Source organism: Sciurus vulgaris (assembly GCF_902686455.1).
Source record: "Sciurus vulgaris genome assembly, chromosome: 12".
In the NCBI taxonomy this organism is placed as follows: domain Eukaryota; kingdom Metazoa; phylum Chordata; class Mammalia; order Rodentia; family Sciuridae; genus Sciurus; species Sciurus vulgaris.
The window spans coordinates 10118083-10132863 of record NC_136473.1 but is presented as its reverse complement, the minus strand read 5'-3'; positions in this window follow the sequence as shown (position 1 = coordinate 10132863).

Genomic DNA, 14781 nt, shown 5'->3' with positions numbered 1-14781 from the left:
TGGTGGGAGAAACAGTTATGGTCCTTTTCTTTCTTCTTCTTCCTCCTCCTCCTCCTCCTCCTCCTCCTCCTCCTCCTCCTCCCCTCCTCCTCCTCCTCCTCCTCCTCCTCTCTTCCTCTTCTCTATCTGTCTCATTTGGCTCAAGTTGAAGAAAACCATTTGAAGGATGACGTAGTAACCTCCAACTACCTGGAATGTCAACCTATAAAAGATGCAAATCAATTCAGATTAGGTTTGAATGGGAGAATAATCCAGAATAATGTGGTTTATGTAAGAGAGGGTTTGTTTCTGCCTTGTGAGGTTGAGGTTGACATGGGTTTGTCCCCACTCTCCCACCCTGCTCTTTTGCCACACCTAATAGGCAGGGTCTCTCGGTCAAGGAGTGGAAGATGGCTCACCCACATTCCACCATGGGGTGAAAGGGAGCCCACTCCATATAAGGAAGCTTTTGGAAGCTGTACCCATACTCCCACTCGTTAAGGGGTGGAACTTAGTCACCTGGCCACACCTGAATACAGGAGCCTGGTGAATGTGGTCTTTATTCAGAGAAGAGAAGGAGGAGGAGGAGGAGAAAGAAGAATAACCAAAGTTCCTAGTCTGTCACATCATGGTCTGTAGAGTGGCCCAGTGAGACCAGGTGGCTTGTCATTGCATTCAGCTTTTGACTGGGGTTTAAGAAGGGAACATTGGTAGGTGCTTTTTGATTCAGTCATCTTTAATTTTTGAGCATTCAGAAATTAAAATCTCTAATTGTACATTAGATTGGAATTTGCAGTGACATTTCTTTTTATCATGTTTGATATATTTTATTATGAAAATAGTTCAAAGTTTTTCATCGGTACTATCCATTAGATTTTACAAAGTCATGATTCTCCATTTTGGCTGTGAAATTCTAATCTGTTGAACAAATTTGTTTCTAAGTGCGAACTTTTGGGCTCCACCTAACCCCTATCAAATGAGAATTTCTGGGAGAGGACCCTGGAATCTCAATTTTTTTCCTGAAGCTTTCAGAGAGACTTTGAGGCCAACCCGACATTATTCCTTGACCCTGGTTTTGAGAAACGCTGATTAAAGCCTGCAAGACCATCCCTGCTTGGTGTTGGGAGGGTGAGGTCAGAACCCAGGACTCAGTGTTCTTCTAAACAGTGGTGGAAAGAACCCTTGAAAAATGAAATGACATTCAGAAGAACCATCACTAGGTTTTGTTTCATTTGCTGTATTTTTATTTAACTACGGTAAAGTGTTTTCTTTTTAACAGGAATATTCAAATGGATGCCTCTATTTTAAGAGCTTCCCAATATCTTTCATGGCTCTTTCTTCTCATTTTTCCGGTGCCCATTTAGGAAGTACTCTGCCTCCCTCCACTTTTATAAATCATGATCTGTGAATCATGATTTAAGACTGAAGTTTGGCAGAGAGCTCAACAGCTCATTTATAAAGTGTGCAGGTTATCAAGGGATCAGTTACTTCATACATCAAAATCTCAGAAGGTACTCCCACAAACGCCCACCCCATGCCTTACTTATTTTAACCATATATCACAGTTCAAATATGAGCTTGTTACTCTGAATGAATGAGAAATTTATGTAAGATGATTTTATTCTATTCCCCAAATTAGCATTTACTTAGAGTACTGTCTAGAAAGCTTGGGTTTGAAAATTTTACTGTCAGCAGGTTCCAGAATTTGCCATTTCATCTTCATTCAGAGATGAAATATCTGTTTAGGTGACTTGCATTTGGGAGACTGTCGTAATGGGGCAGGAACAAAGTTGTGAGCATGTTGGAGTAGGAGGACTTGACCCGTGGAGGGGTTGGTAAACCCAGCCTCTGGATTGTGCAGAGTAAGATTTTCTATTTTGCAACAGCTTTACTAAGCTTTACGTAAGACTTGCTTTTCTTTACAAGAAAGAGGAGAGCATAGGTCGGTATTTTCAAACCACTTCTTTCCCCTCCTCCCTCAAGCTGTTTCCTTCAGGAATGTGGTGCCGTCTCCTACGCCCCCAAGAAACTCTCTTTTGCTGAAGACTGGCTCCTCATCTACAAAAGCCCTATCTCTGATTCAGCTCAACCCTGTCTCAGCTCAACCCCACTGGCCCTGTTTGGCCTTCCCTTGTCCTTACAGTCTATAAGATCCTACAAATAAAATGACTTCCTCTCAATTCTCTGTTCCTTCCAGCCCATTCCTTCTCTCTACTGAGGATATTATATATTCTCATCCACATTTCCAGACACATAACCTTCCCTGAGGCAGGCCAGAAAAGCTAGAATGTCTCTTCTCCAAGGTGGATTATAGGGACTTTAATCTTCTCACATCTTTCTGTGCTGAAGCTGGCCATAGGGAATCCCACCCACTTACACATGTTCAATAGTAGGTCATAAGACCCTCCACATTCCAGAGAATTCCTGCTCCATACCTGGGCAGAGAAGCCAAGAAGAGAAGAATTGGAACAGAGACCTTTCTGAGTTTCCCCATCTTGCCTATTAGCAGTAGATGTGCAAAGAAGTCCCCATAAAAATCCAAACGGGCAGGGTTTGGAGAGTTTTGGGATAACTGAACACCTGAAGGTTCGTGGAAATGGCGTGCACTCAGATGGGCACGGACACTCCGTGCCTCTTGCACATCCTTGCACCAAGTATCTCTTCATCTGTATCCTGGTAACAGCCTCTATTATAAACCATGAAGTGGAGATAAATATGGGTGTCCCCAAGTTCTGTGACCTGATAGAGCAAATTAATCAAACTCTACAAGTGGGGCATGGAACTTGATCTACAGCAGTCAGCCAGAAGCACAGTTAAAATAATCAGGAACTTCTTCTTCCGTAAGATGCAGGGTCTCTGGTCTGATTCCAAGGTCCTTGATCCATTTTGAGTTGAGTTTTGTGCAGGGTGAGAGATAGGGGTTTAGTTTCATTCTGCTGCATATGGATTTCCAGTTTTCCCAGCACCATTTGTGGAAGAGGCTATCTTTTCTCCATTGCATATTTTTGACACCTTTGTCTAGTATGAGAAAATTGTATTTATTTGGGTTTGTGTCCATGTCCTCTATTCTGTACCTTTGATCTACCTGTCTATTTTGGTACCAATACCATGCTGTTTTTGTCACTATTGCTTTGTAGTAGAGTTGAAGATCTGGTATTGCAATATCCCCTGTTTCGCTCTTCCTGCTAAGGATTGCTTTAGCTATTCTGGGTTTCTTATTCTTCCAGATGAATTTCATGATTGCTTGCTCTGTTTCATGTATCCCATTTGTTTACAATAAAAAAAATGCAATTAGATTACAAAAAAAAAAAAAAACCAGGAACATACAACTATCATGGAAGATGTGCAGGGAGGGGCAGCTAAAGCGGGGTGGGGCTCAACCTGTGACATGACACCATTTTCAGGGAGACAGTGTCAGGGCTGAATTGCACTGAGGTGCCCAGCTGGTATCTGCTGCAGCGTTGACTGCTTGCTTGCAGGTGGGGAGAAGTCCTGCCACCACCCGAGTCACAGGAGCGTGGAAGGTGGTGTGAGAGTGGAGGGGAGACATGGGCTGATTTTCTAGGCAGACCACCATGTAACTGGGTCATTTTAGAATGAGTTGTCTCATTTTGCTGACTGTAGCTTCTAACTACCAGTTTAAGTCACTTTCCAGTGCATCGGATCTGCTTCCTCACTGTCACGGAGGCCCCCAGGCCACTCATTCCCTGCGTCCTGCTCTGTCACTGCAGCAGCTGGCACAACACACTCTTCCTTCCTCCCCTGTCTGGAACCTTCTGGAGTCACAGACTTGTCTCCCCTGCACAGGGTCCAAACTACTTGCCTGTGGGGTCTCCTTCCCTCATCCTGATTCCACTTTGTTTCTAAATGATTTTATCCATTGCAGTGGCTTTGATATTCCCTCTGCTGATGGTTCCCAAGCCTCTGTCTTCAGCCTTGATGTCCCAGTGTTCTTCTTGACATCTCTGCACGACTAACAGACCTCTGGGAAATTGTGTTCTGATGAGTATCTTAGTTTCTATGCCCCTTAAAAAAAATCACTTCCATCATTGTCCCCATTCCATTTAACTAAGATTAACAAAATAAAGTGTCATTATTGATCTCATACTTAGTCTTAACCACCACACGTACCTTTTTCAGGGAAAAATAAATTATATATAGATATAATAAAAGAGAAATGCTGATATAATTGTGTCAAATTAAGGTAGAAGCACATAAAAACTCACAAAGTCATTACAGGATGATTGAACTGAAAAAGATAATAGTGCTGACAATTTGTATCAGATTAAATGAGCCAGATTTTTCAGGGGGAGCCCCTATCTACCGGGGGGGCAGAATGGTTACTTATGCCAAGCGGGCATTCCACAAGAAGAAACCTAACCATAGGCTCCGCTCAGGTCTGCAGAGCTGAATTTTGCATAAAGAAAAGAACCTTGAACTGAACTTTGAATTGTGTTAATATGTCCAAATCACAAGAGAGCTTTGAGCTTTTTAATGGGATATAATTAAGTTTCTTCCTGAGGGTTTGATGATACCACTGGGTCAAAATGCTTTCCTTTAATAATCTGGCTTCAAATGCCTTTCTTCCTTCTCACTCTAAATGCAAGATAAAATAACAATGATGGTTGCCTTTTATATCACCATAAATTATATTCAAAGAGGAGAGGAGAATGGGAAAAATTTAGGGGAAGGGAAAAACATTAGCTTGGTGCACAATTTGACACAGAAGAGGCTGTAGCAGTGAATATGAACTTGGGAGATCCAAAAGTCTGGCAGAGAATGTTTATAGGGATGAGAGGCCCATTGGGTCAAAAAGAAGACCACAATCTGATGTGGGATCAACTAGTATACATTCGTACTGCCTTCTCTACATTTCAAAGTGCTACAAAGTTTATATTTGGAAATTATGTATTTTATAAAATGGCAATTAATAAATAATTCCCCCCCCCAAAGTAACAACTATTTTGAATTGGTTCATGAGATTTTTCAGTCATTTATATACGAATGTGAATTCATAGCTCATGCCTTTTAGCAGAATAAATCTCAAATGAATTGAAGGTATCAGTGTAAAATATAAATAAATGTTTAAGAAAAATCACAGCAAGATAATTTTAAAATAATCTTTGGATGAGGAAGAATTTTCTGATATGGCATTAAATCTGAAAGTAATGAAAAATAAAGAGTATTGACTTGTTATTCATAAAATTAAACTATCTAAATGTTAAAAACTACCACAATCAAAACATAAATGGCAACCTAGGGGAAAAAAATCCCTGTGACTCATTTTACACAGAGCTCGTCTCATTAATATATAAAGAGCTCCTATAAATCAATAAGGAAATGCCAACAGTTCAACAGATAAAAGGGTAGATTTTATAATCAGAGTGTTTAATGACAGGAAATACAAGTAAATCTTAAACAAGTGAAAATGTATTCAAGTTCACTTATAATAAAAAAGTGCAAATTAAAACTTATGGAGACATCTTCTGTCAGCCATATTGTCAAAGAACAAAAGGTTTACTAATCTGTTGACCAAAGCTAGGAAGATGCAGCAATTCTCCTATATCACTTGTGAAGTATAAATAAATGAATCCTTCCAAGAGAAATCCAGTAGTAGTGCAACCAATATGTATTTAACACAGCATTTATTCTTTTAAGAATTTGTTTGGTAGATATAATGCACATGTGAAATAAACTGCATGGAAGGTCATTTATTTGTAGCATTACTGGTCATAGCAATAGGCTGAAAATAATCTAAATGCCCATGATTACATGAGTAGTTAAATTAATTTTGAAATTACAAATACTATGTTGTTCAAAGAATGATGAAATTGTTTTCTTGCTATATGGCATTATCTTTAATGTTAAATAAAAAATAAGCAATGTACAAAAGATCAAAGAAGCTACCATGATATTAGAAAATAGTTTATATTCTTTCATATGGATAAAATAGTTCTGAAATTGTATAAAAGACTGATAATACTCTGTGCCTCTTTACAGGAGAACTGGGCAGAGACAGGTGGTTTTTACTAGATATCATTATGCACATTGCATTAAGAAAAAGAGAACCTTCTAAAGCAGATTATAAAAGTAACATCTCTTGTCCATTTCCCTAGGCTGAAGCCAAATATGAAGAGTGTTGGAGATGGTGTGGTTGGTTAGGGGTTAGGTAGCTGACTGCAGGGCTCAGGTGGGGTCTTCATACATGCCCCACCTGGAGGTCAGGCTGGAAGATGGACTTAGTTCAATGGGAAGGGAAGGAAAGAGAGTAGAGATGTGGAAACCCAGGATTAGGAATTCCAGGATAAGAAAAAGCATGAGGTTCAAAAACACAGAGCGTATCCAGGGACCTCCAGAGGAAGAACAAATGTGAACAGAAGAGTTGAGCCCAGAAGAGACTGAGGGTGTGGTGGTGGAGGATGCACAGGGATTCTAGAAAGGAATGGAGAGTTCTTTCATTGGGAAGACAGTGGAGAGTCAAGGATGGACTTCAAATTCCAACATGACTAACATGAATAAATGTGAACTTGAATTTGAAAATATTGTTCTGTTAACAATGTGGAAAAGGACTGATGGTGAGAAGACCAAGATGGACAGAGGTCACGCCAAACCCGTGGCACCATCTTTTTGGGGATACAAAGCAACCGATACAAGTCCTCAACCCTATATACCTTAGCACAAGGAGATTGACTAAAGTCCTTCTCTGATGGACCCCAGCTTTCGGTTTTTGTCCTCTGAGTTTCATGAATGTTTTGCAGTCTCACTTAGACTCTGCAGTTCTGAGTTGCTGTATTGGGAGTCAGCAAGTGCCTTGCAAGGCAGAGAGGCCTGGATCAGAGCCCCCGGGAGTTCTTGCTGCTATGCTCTATGTGACTGCCAGTCACACTGAATTGTCAGATAACAATATGGAACATACTTGAACACAAAGTTGCCTATTATTTATCAGAAACTGAAATTTAATTGGATCCTGTATTTTTATTTGTTAAAGCCAGAGATCTGATCTTGATCACTCGACAGTATTTTCAAATAGACTTCCATTTAATATACATTCCATATATTTAATACATAGTATATCTCATTGTTTTCAGTTGGAAGGTGAGTCAGAAACCAACTAGTTGAGCTTTTCTCGAATTCTCCTCTCGGTGGTGTTTCAACATAAAAGTTTAACCAGCCCAGGGTTCCCAAAGAACTAGACTAGCCTTTGGACCTGTGCTACCCTGGTATCTATTGTACACAGAATAAATGTTTGTCAGATGGAAATGAAGTAAGGGATTTTTTTCACACCAATACACATACCCATCTCACATTTCCAGGTGCCTCTGTTATCTCAGTTACGACGTAGCTGAATTTTCCCTATGAATGGGTGACATATTGTCTTAGGCTCAACAGAATTCCCTAGAAATGCCATTAGGGAGTGTCAGCATTTGCCCCCCTAAACATCCGGAGACTTGCAATCTTTCCATTCTTGGATATGTTTTATCTGAAATAAATGTTCTCATTGTGAGCCTGCTAGCTTTCCCTTTTTGCTTTAACAAGGAGCAAGTTTGGACCCTCAGGCCCACTTACTAAGATCTGATAGAGACTCAAGTGTCGGTGCATGTTAATAATCTGTGCCTGGGTCATACACACTGAGGAATGATGACTTGGGCTGCCCAGGGTCTTTTATTGTTCTAAAGAAATAATGGGCTGCGGACACTTTACTGCTAAGAAAATGGAATGATCAGTAGCTTAATTGAGCTGAACATAAACGGCCCTATTTAAATCTCTTAAAATCTGCAGAGGAAACAAATCTCTCCCTTGTTGAATGTTAAATCAAAACAAATTGTTAGAGAATTTCTCTATGTTCATTTAGCTTACTTCCCCCGTGCTACCAAAATCAGGGGAAAAAAAAATACTTACAATAAAAAACTCTCAGAGTAAAAGATTTAGCATGATGTAAAACTCAAAGTAACTTTTCTTGAAAATAAAATACAAATTTCAGTTCTAAGAAATTTTGGAAGTCCTGAAATGCCCAGGAATTAAAATTGTTCAGAGGGAATTACATAATCTAACTGGATGCAATTTTTACATCCACACTTCATTAATTTAGCATTACACAAGCACAAACTTCTGTGTTATCTTTTTTTTTTTCCTAAAGAACACATTTCAAGCTGCCAAAGACTAATTAGGTAAACCATCACTAGTATTTTAGAATAATTTATCTCTTTATCCTCCCCTTAGATAGCTAAGTGATAATCTATTCACTTTGTTCTCTTTAACAAGTCTCTAGACTATATACGTGTACATATGTACATGTGTATTTATATATGCATATATATTTAAGTTGTGTATACACACACATACGCATATTTGTATATATAGGTACCAGGTACCAAGACTGAAGTACCAGGACTTCTCAAACTCCTTGTCTTTCAGGACAATTAATAAAACTTACAAATGAGTTGTATGGATTAAAATCCTACATCAAATACACTGATCTATTGAATATGGCTTGAAGAACTCTAACTTCTCAAATCCATCCTCTTTGGAGTGTTTAAAAGCATTGGTTCATATTTTAGGGATTAAAAAATATATATATTCCCCCTGAATGCTAGGGAGTTGGTGTAAGAATCCAGGTCTCAATGCATTTCCTAAGGGATCCTTTAATCAGAATTGAAATCGTGTTAGACTTGATGGAGTTGAGCACTTCCTGAAGTTCCTGCATATTATACATCTCTTTTAGCACAATGCCCTCATGCAACTGTACTTTTGTTGAAGTTTGGTGGTGGTGTGTGTGAGATACTGAACAGAGATTTATTTCCTATAGTTCTGGAGGCTGGGGAAGTTCAAAGTCAAAAGACCCACATCTATGGAGGAATTTCCCCATGTCCCTATGGGATAAGGCAGAAGAGCAGAGAGCACAGGTGCACACAAGAGGGAGGGCAGGGAGAACACATAGGTGACATTTTCATTGTGCCACTGTATGTCAGTTGAAACTTGGAGAGAAAACCCCATGACCTTTCACATCATGCCAGGCTCTCTGTTGGGTATCTTTCTTGTGCAAAATGTGTTCCAATTTCTCTTGGTACACCCCATTCCCATTCTATGGACTCTGAGGTGAGTTCCTATGAAAGGGAGGAGGGGGCAGGAGTAGGAAGGATGGTGGACTCAGACAGACGTCATCACCCTGTGTACATGTAGGACTACACGAATGGTGTGAATCTACATCGTGTACAACCGTAGAAATGAAAAGTTGTACCCCACTTGGGTACAATAAATCAAAATTCAGTCTGTAAAACTAAAAAAATAAATTAATTAATTAATTAATAATATTGCCAATTAAAATTATGTAGCTGTTTAAGGGGGAAAAAAAGAATTGCTTCAATACACATGGAATGGAAAAGACCATCAAAACTGAAGATCACAAGTGTTATTTCAGTTTCCCTATCTCTTCTTCAATGAATAAAAGAGCAAATGACAGATGATTTTTCATATCAATTAAATTGTATTGCACGACTTGCTTCACATTGCTTCTATCACGTGAATTCAAAATTTTGGCTTTACTATGCATACAGAGCCTGGAAAGAACACAATATTACTACTGGTATCTTCAATGTATTAAATCTACGAAAGAGAGGACGTGAAGTATGTTTTTAACACATTCTCCGTGCATTCTTCTGAAGGTGAAATTCATGTTCATGGAGTTATAATGGTCTCTTGTAACCTTTTCCCTAGTTCTTCTATTCATAGTCTACACATTTTCCCAAACTTAGGTCAAGAACTATGTCAAATATTCCAACAATGTTGCAGGGTTGAATTCCTGAATGCAGACCATCTCCTGGGCTTTGGTTTCGTAACTGTGGTGTCCTCATGAATTGAAGGTTTATGCTGCTATTTTGAACCAATCTGTTAGACTCATTAGCATTCCAGTTCGCTTGCCCTACATAGCAGGAGCCGTTTCCCTCTTTAGGTGTGAGAGCAACAGCTGTGGAAAATATTCAAATTATACTGGTGACCTTGTTAACAAGGAACTTGTGAGTGCATTTACTTCCATCAGAACTATAATTTATAAAAACATAATTTGGCCACAGGGCTAGTAAAATGGGTTAACAATTATTTTTATTGTCTAGATTGTTCTGTTGTTTCATTTCATATTTGTTATTCCAATTACAATAATAAGGAAAAAGGCATCTTACCATTCTCATTACAAGTCATATAATGTCTAATCCAAGTGGTGATTTAAAAGAAACATTAGCGTTCAGAATGTGGTACTAGCAGTAATCTTTTATGAGTAAAACAAACAAGGACACAAGAGCTGGCTCCACCCTGGCCCCCAAGATCCAGCAGGCCTTCCCGCACTGTCCTGGGACTCTCCAGCTTACCTATGGAGCTGGGATCACGGTACAATTCTTTTGGTTAGACATAACTGATCTTACTCCTTTCTGGCCCAAAGACTTTCTATCAGTCCTTTTTGCCTTCTGAAAAGCAGTTTGCCTCTGTGTGGCCTTGGAGGGTGCCTGTATTGTACTATGGTCACCTACCCTCAGGGCTCAGAGCTCACTGGCTCCCACAAACTGAGCTATTCTGCTCTTTCAGCACTGGGCCTTCCCTAGCCTTCTGGCCTCTGCTGCTAGTACCTTCTGCACTTGTTGAGGCCTCCCCTCCACAGACACCCTTTGAAGACCCAACAAACCAACCCCTCTACTGAGAAGTTCCCCATGTCCCCCTGTACCCCTGTCTGTGTCTCCCTGCAGGTATACATTCTGTACTTAGCTTTTGGGCAGTTCATTTTTATACATTGTGTTCCAGCCCTATCAGCCTTGGAGTGAGCAGACTTCTTCATTCATTTGTCCCATTATCCTGTAAACTAGGCCCACAGAACAGGCTCAATCAACTTAAATTCCCAAATTTCATTTCCTTAGATAATGACTAACCAGAAAACCGTTAGGGCCGGGCACTCACCTATAGATTACAGTGTGTTTTCTTTGTTCACCAGAAGTCTATTGCCACAAATGTGCTGGGTGCTGGAGGCTGGCACCAGCAATAGTATTTCCCCCAAAGCCACCTCATGGTAGGGTTCGAAAAGGACACAATGGAGACCACTAATACTTCCACAGAACACTTTCAGCTCCAACTTCTTACATGTCTGCTGACTGAGTTGCCCACCATATTGTATTCTTCGGACAGTTTTTCAACTAGTCCGTATCTTTCTGGAAGACAAGGTGTTGTTCTTACCTTGGAGTGACCTCCTCCTCCTATACTTACTTCTGCTTGGAGAGTTGTATTTGCCCTGTCCTGTTGGCTCACCTGCCTGATTTTGCTTCCACTTTCATCTGAGCTTTCTTTTCTGTTTATTCAGACCACTGTTTTTCAAATCTTCTCCATGACCTCAAATAGCATAGACACAAGAACTACTGGTATCATCTTCTGTGTCTGTTTTAAGTGTGTGCACAGGTATTTGTGGGAAACGACTCTTCCTGCTCCAGGGCTGTGCTTTTTCAAGTCATTTCAAATGAGCTTTTCTTTCAGAGGTGCAATATGCTGAGCAAACCTTTCGCCACGTTCAGATGAACAGGACAGAGTCTAAGAAAAATAGGTGAGAAATCCTGAAGCAGCGGTCCACGGAGGGAGCGAGGTGGCACACAGATCTGCACTTGGGGTTCCCCTGGCTATACCTCTTGGAGCTTACAAACCAATGGAGCCCACCTGCCTCTCCCAGGCAGGTGCCTCCTGCTTCATGGATTCCAGAGTCTTCCTCGGAGACAGGGAGTAGGGAGCTCCTTCTGGGCTCCAGTGTTCCAGGCTCTGCTCTGCTGCACACCTCGGCCCTGTCACCTAGCTGTTGTTTCCTTTATTGTTTCAGTTTCATGTTCAGAGCTCCGGGATTGCTCCCTAGAGACCTGTGTTTGCAGGGCGAGTGGCAGTTTCCTTTATACTGACATGCGCAGCTTGAACATGAACGATACGGACTCCACCACCTTCGTCACTCCTCTTTCTCATGTTCATGACCATGTTGGGGCACATGTGTGTATGCATGCGTGCATGTGTCTATTTTCTGGATGTGTGTCCTGTGCACACAAGCGTATGTACGCATGTGTTTTGTCCCGATAGATGTGGCCAGATTCTGTGATTTGACTCATGCAAAGCTGTTAGGTCCGTGTTTGGCACATCATAAAAGGAAGAGCAGAAGAGGTAATGGTTTTACGAGGGCTAGAAATTAGTGATAAGGAAATAAATATTCCTAAACTTGAAGTGATTTTTCAAATATTGTAGCCACACTTAGCTATCACTAATTTCAACCCCCATATTTTAATCTAAGGAGTATTTCTCAAAGAGAATCCACCTGATGTTTATAAGTATTACAAAATCTAAGGAAGTATTTCAAAATAAGTTGAATGACAAAAATATCTGTGAAGTACCGTGTCAAATACAGTAAAGAGGTACTCTTTCTCCTAGGACTTGGTGAAACTTTTAATCTGCTAAAGTGTTTTGTGGCTCTCTCCAGGGAGGGGGGCTTATATGATGGAGCTTAACCCATGATTATTTGACCATGGAAGACTTTTCTAGGACCAGTCCTAAAAAAAACAAAGCATCAAAACCCCTAGCCCTGTTGCCTCCAAACACTTTGGGGAACCGCCAGGAGAATCCAGAACTACAGAGTTTGGAAGGACTTGTCAGAGGAAATTCAGGACTTTTCTCTGCCTTCCCTGGGTTAGAAACCTCATGTTGCCATAATTGTTCTCTATGCAATAGCTGAGATCTAATTGTAATTTATGTCCAAGACTTCTTTAAAGTCCTGTCTCTGAAATCAGAAGGTCAAAATTTTCCAAAATGTTGCACTTCCTGGGAATACACTGTCATTTCACAAGGGAAATTGTTTAAACTCTAACTTCTCTTGTTTGTATATGTTCATCAGAAGCTAATGGACCAATGAGTTTCATGACTCTTTCAATCTATAATTTTATGGAGGATTAAAAGTGGGATATACAAATTTGCAATAAAACCAACACAATTTATGGTTGCATTTCCTGTAAGAATTGTTAAGAGGCGATAATAAATCAGGGGTGTTTCTCTTCCCTTGGCAGCTCCTACAGCTGGATAGGATGCTCTAGAAGAGCAGGCAGGAGCCATTATTATTCAAGGCCACCCTTACCTGATCCTAATAACACCTTGTAGCAAAATTAATTTACTTTTAAAATTCCTGTTGCCATAACAACTTGGTGCAGCTGTTCATGTGACTTAATGAGATTCCAGAAGAAAAAAAAAAAACATTTCAGAGAGAAGGCAGAGTAAATGGAGATCAACTGCCTTTAAATAATTTTGTTTCAGCATTAGTTGATAGTGGAAAGACTTGCTGTGTAAGGAGAGGCACAGACCTTTGTTGTCTTCATTTCCATTCCTCTTTAATCCTAGGGTAATCTCTCTCTCTCTCTTTCTCTCTCTCTCTCCTTCTCTCCTTTCTCCTCCTTTTTTCAGGGTTTCCTTAGGCAACTGTAGATAACATGTGTAGGTTAAGATAGACTGAAATAAAATGGAGATTATTTTGTTAATATTAAAATATAAAGATCAGTTTATATGATGATATTTCTTTATTTTCTTCTATGCAGTGTGCTAGTATAGTCAAAATATGCAATATGGGGAATAAAAAATATGTATGCAGTGGATTTTACAAACATGATTCTTCTAATGTTTTCTGAAACTACATACAGTTCTAAAATAGTATTGATCAAGTAAAAAACTGGAGGTTGAATCAGCCTTATACTGAGCCTCTCAAACATCAGTTCTCTTTCAAGCTCTCTATTCCATTTCTTCAACTAGGGATCAAAAACGTACCTTTAAACATGACAAAAAACATCTAAAGAGTTAAAAAGGAAACCTAAGATCAGCAAAGTGTTCTGAATTCTCTTTTGTGCATAAATTTGATTTGATGGTTTAATTTCTTGGGAAATGGAAAGATAAGAATACATGTCAATTGTTGAAATTTTGGAAAGTGCTTGAAAAAAGAAGATACAGGAAACAAAATTTTTCCATACTATTTTCACCTGAAGAGAGTCACATTCTAAATGTACGACAGATCACCCTGTCATCTAACCTGTCTTTTGTACTTGAGAATTAAATATTCTCCACAATATACCTAGTTGCATGGTTTGTTTCTTAAACTTCTGATATGTTTTAGGTTTTCCCCAATAAATTATTGTTTATGAGTGTGAACATCTGCACATTCATCTACATGTATACATATGCAAAGACAGAGAAGAGCGAAGGAGAGTCAAGGAGGAGAATGTCATATTGTGTGATAAATATTTTGATCAACCTTCCTTATTAAACATTGAGATTATATACACTTTTGTTTGTATAAATAAATAATTTATTTTTATAAGTAATTCTGCAGATGTCAGTGTCCACAGATTTTCAATAAACGTGTGTTCCTAATTTCTTGGGGAGTTCCTGAGTTAACACACATGACCATGTTTACGACTTTGGATGCACATTGCCTAATGCTTTCACAAAGGCTGTGCCAGCCTTCATTTTCCTTGCCAAACAGGACAGGGTTCTTTCCTCTCCATCCCTTACTTAAAACTTGAAATGACCATTAAAATATCCTTCTCCAATTTGATAATTAAAAATTGAAGTCACTTCATTGCACTTCTACAGTTGCCCTCTAAACTTTCCTTGGGCGCCAGAACCTCAGATCCACCAGCCTTAGCCTGGAAAGCTTCCCTCCATTTTCCTGGAGTTTCTCCAGTCCACACAGACACGAAGTTCAATAGATTTGACTTGGTCACTTCTGGCCCACGCTCTAACCTCATTTGGTCTTACAGT